This window comes from Silene latifolia, chromosome 11, assembly GCF_048544455.1.
Source record: "Silene latifolia isolate original U9 population chromosome 11, ASM4854445v1, whole genome shotgun sequence".
NCBI lineage: Eukaryota > Viridiplantae > Streptophyta > Magnoliopsida > Caryophyllales > Caryophyllaceae > Silene > Silene latifolia.
In genome coordinates, this window is record NC_133536.1 from 168,035,572 (window position 1) to 168,040,398 (window position 4,827).

Below are 4,827 nucleotides of genomic sequence, written 5' to 3' on the forward strand. Positions count from 1 at the left end.
GGTGGAGAGGACCCCGGGGTTGACACTGGAGTGTTCCATAGTTATGGAGTTGATCCTGGCTTTTGGACACCACCGACAGAGACCGAATTTGGCTGCCTTGCAAGACCGTGCGGACCCAACTATGGAAGTCAGCTAGACGAGGAAGGGAGGTGGACCGGTGGTGGAGGCTACTTATCTTGAGCTTATCAGGGAGCGGGAACATAAAGAGCAGGGACATCTGGTACCGGAGGTGGTGAGGAGATGGAGGAGGATGCGGACATTTGAGTTCCGCTTAGTTCTCTAGACTTGTTTTTCTGGATTTATTATTGGATATTTGCTGAACTTTTATCGTACTCTTTAATATTGGTGTTTGTAATTGGCCATAAGGCCACTACTTGTTTTCAGTACTGCTATTGGGTCATCTAGACAGGAAACCTTGAGTTGGTGATAGACATCTAGCTGTTTTATAAGATAAAACATTGGTCTTATAGGCATGAGTTGCCAAATTCACGTTCTGCTCTAGAACATTCGGCCGAGCAAGCCGATACTCGGTCGAGTATCGCGTACTCGACCGACTACTCTTCGATACTCAACCGAGTATCTGGATGCTGCACACCTCACTATTTGAATCATTGTAGAGTACACTTGAGTATCCGTTTTCCTATGTATGTATCCTTTAGTGTCCTAGTATCGGGTTAAGTCTTCATGGTATGAAATTGGCTTATATGGTAACTGATGTGTTAATTTTATATATACTTTTACCTCATATTTTAGCTCAAATTTATATGATTATTGTACTAACCTTAGTAATTTTATGAGCTAATATTGTATTCTAGTTGTCTTTGCATGTTTTGTCACATTTTGTAGGAAGTTGAGCTTTTAGAAGCTTATTCCATCACTTGTGCAAGTAACTAGAAGCAAAGCTAACACTGGACCAACCTTGAAGTGTTACATGGATTTTCTTGCATAAAGATATGGTTTAAAATGAGAAATACAAAATGAAGTCTTACGCAAAGTCAAGCCGAAGATTTGATGTTCAACTAAGGTGGAAACTTAGAATGCTAGAGTACAATGGATGCCAAGCTTAATGATCATTATTGGACACTTAATACGGCATTTATCGCTAAGCATTGGATTCCATGAGCATTAGGTAGAGGAATTAAGATGAACGAGCTAGAATCCCACGACCCCGATCGGGGCTTGAGAACCCCGATCGGGGTTTCCTTGTTCTATGCGCATACGTATCATACCTAGCTCCCTATAAATAGAGAGCTAGGTCTGACCCGATTAGCTTCTTATTTTTATCATACAATCTCGATTTCTTGTATTCTTAAGCACAAAAAAATTCTCGCATAGTTTTCATTCTAGTTTTAATATTGTTAAGCATTTGGTATTTGTTAAACATTTGGTTCTAATTATTCAAATCTTTGGTTCTCGTTTGTTTTTCCTTGCATGTTCCTAGTTCGAGTTCCATTTCTTATTCGGTAATTCTAATTCTAGTTCATTTAGTTTACATTTCTATTTTAGTTATCACATAGTTTTATCATTAGGATTTTAATTCCATCACATAGTTTATTCTCATATTTCATAATTCATCTTTTAGTCTTCATTTCTATAAACAAGTTTAGCATTTCATACATCATAGTTTGTAGTTTTCATTTCAATATGAGTAGCTGAATTTCCTTAGTCTAGGGACTAGGGAAGCCATGCAATAACTAATATATATAAAATGATAATTTAGGCTGATATAATATTGTCTAATTGTTTCTATCACATGTTTTTATCGCCATGATTAATCTTTGTTTAACGGCCATATTCATCGATTAAGTTTTGTTAATTTGTTCTATAAGTCGAGAGGCACGGAATCGGATTACACTAAGCATGTGTAGTTGGACGACCAAGTCATAACGAGAGTTCTCTAGAACCCGGTCTATGGTTGGCACTAATATCGAGAGGTGGTTGTCTTTAAGCCTAAACAATTGACAATGTTATTTATTCTGAGTTTAACATGAATATATATTTACAATTGCATGCGTGACCCGACTCCCCTAGACTCCTTTATTCATATATTGTTATTATCGTTTTATTTGCTAATCATCAAACCAAACAAACCGATTAATCGTTACCAACCTTGATAGATTTCTATTCATAGCATTTCATAGAGCAATTCTCGTCTCCTTGTGATTGACCCCTCGTACTACATTAATTTGTGTCAAGAGAAAATTATCTTTGTTAGGTGTGCGATATAGCCTATCAAATTTTGGCGCCGTTGCCGGGGAGCACGGTTTTATTGCGTTTAGAATTGTTGATTTCTATCTTGTTTTCTTTTGTCTTGAAGAACACTTGTTCCTTGAGACCGTTACTTACAATTTTCTAGAGATTGTTGTCTTATGCCCAGGTCTTCTCGTGTGGGAGATTTGCTTTCACCGGATTTCAAGTCCGAGAAAACCTTTCGTAGAAGATGACGTTTTTGGAAAGAAGTTAAATAAGCCGCCTCTCCCGTGCAAGTTGAAAGTGCAAGAAAGTCTTACTTAGACGATCATAAAGCTCTTGAAGAGGAGGAGGTTTCTAGTTCATCATCTCCACCACTGCCACCGTCTCCAACTAAAACTATGGTGAAACTTTTCGATCATTTCAAGCCCACCGCGGCTATGCTTCCAGCTGGTATTACAACTACTCAAATTACTACTCCAAAATTCGAGATCAGACCGGCTTTTATTAGCCTTGTGAAAAGAAAGCAATTTGAAGGAAGTCCTTTGGAGGATCCCAATTTGCATGTGCAAAACTTTTGTGACTATTGCTCCATGATTCGACAAACGGGCGTCACTCAAGCCCAAATTAGGGAAATACTTTTCCCTTTCTCTTTGAAGGACAAGGCAAAGCTATGAATCAATAGCCTTGATCGCACCACCATGGGAATCCCAAATTGGGAGACATTAACTCTTGCTTTCTATCAAAAATTTTTTCCACCGGAGAAAACTCAATCCTTGAGGAACCAAATCATCGGATTCCGTCAACAAGCTCTTGAGAGCTTATATGAAGCGTGGGAGAGGTACAAGGAGTTGCAAAGGCAATGCCCACAACACGGGTTATATGCTTGGTTCCTAGCTATAAAATTTTATAATGGATGTTGTGCCGAGTCCCGAAGGATTCTAGATTCCGCCAACAATGGGCGGTTTGATCAAATTGACACCGATATTGCTCATGCCACGATTGAATCCATGGCGATCCATGACACGCAGTATGTCGATTCCCAAAGTGTGCCCATCAAAGGTAAAGAAGAAGCTTCCGACACCACCGTTTTGAAATCTCAACTCTTATTGCACCAATATCAATTGGCGGACCGGGATGCTAAAGATTCTCTTCAACAACTCAATGTCGTGTCCTCTACTAGCCAAATTGTTGTTTGTGAAGGTTGCGGAGGTGTGGATCATTATGCCGCTCTATGCCAAGCTACTATGGAGGAGGTATGTGCTTATCAAGCTTTTAGACAAAGTTCTTATCCACCGAGTACATTTTCCAATACTTATAGCCCGAACTCAAAATTTCACCCGAACTTGTCTTACAAAAGCAACAATGTACTTAATCCTCAACCCCAACAAAATTTAGTTCCCCAACCACAAAATAACTTCATCCCTCAACAACAAAGGTTTGGTAATCCACCGGGTTTTCACAACCAACAACAAAAGCCACCACAACAAAACTTCCAACAACCACAAGGTCTACCACCTCAAAATGCCCAACAAAATGACCAAGGGGGCAAACTTGAAGCTTTGGTAATGCAATTGGCTAAGGGTCAATCCAATTTGATGGCTTACTTACAAAAGAGTGATCAAGCTCACACTACCACTATCAAGATGCTAGAAAATCAAATGGTTCAACTAGCCACATCTAGCTATTTAAGGAAGACCGGCCAATTATCACCCTAAGGTGCGTAACCACATGAGACCATTAATGCTATTTCTTTGAGAAGTAGTACAGGCTATTATGGGCCATCCATGACTTTAGATGATAAAGTGGTTATTAAAAAGTCCAAGGTTGGGGCAAATGCTCAAAAGAAGGCTAGTGAAGAGCCTCTTGTTAAGGTTCATGTACCATTTCCTTATCGCTTATTGATGCTTAAGAGAAAGAGCAAGCTTGATACCAAGGATGTTGAGCCCCGTATGCCTAAATAAAGTGAAGAGGCAAGTGTTGGGAAATAGATCTCTCCTAATGATACGGAGGGTGATGCCGTTTCAAAGAAGGTGGATGCCCCTATTGAGGTTGAGAAGGAGAAAGATATGGAGGATGCTCCTCCAAGGGCAGTTGTTGAAACCCAAGTGTCGTTCCCCCACCGTCTAGCAAAGCACAAGGAGGAGAGTAAGTTTGGTAAGTTCTTGGAAGTTATTAAGAATTTACAAGTTACCATTCCATTTATAGAATTGCTCACCCAAGTCCCTTCCTAATCAAAGTTTATGAAGAAAATCCTCTCAAAGAAGCGATCCTTCAATGTGGTGGAGACCATTGCTTTCACCGAAGAGGGTAGTGCACTCTTATAAAACAAGTCTCCCCCAAAAATTAAAGACCCCGGTAGCTATTCTATTCCTTGCACTATAGGCACATATACCATTGATAAGGCCCTTTGTGCCCTAGGTGCTAGTCTAAGTGTCTTGCCCTATTCAATTTGCTAAAACCTTAACATGGGTGCTTTAAAATGCACTAGTATCACTTTGGAAATGGCGGACCGTTCTTTAAAGCGACCTTTAGGTGTCTTAGAATATGTGTCCGTCAAAGTTGGCAAGTTTTTCATACCCGTTGACTTCCTCATACTTGATATGGCTGAGGACTCACAAACCCCGATTATATTGG

The 4,827-nt window shown here is 39.9% G+C and overlaps 1 non-coding gene across 1 annotated transcript; it reads right to left on the bottom strand.

Moving 5' to 3' along the window:
- Positions 1-2,962: 2,962 nt before the first annotated feature.
- On the bottom strand, positions 2,963-3,070 carry LOC141616605 (small nucleolar RNA R71). The gene has a single exon (XR_012530941.1). It is a non-coding gene; the product is annotated as a small nucleolar RNA R71 (small nucleolar RNA).
- Between the last annotated feature and the right edge of the window lie 1,757 nt (positions 3,071-4,827).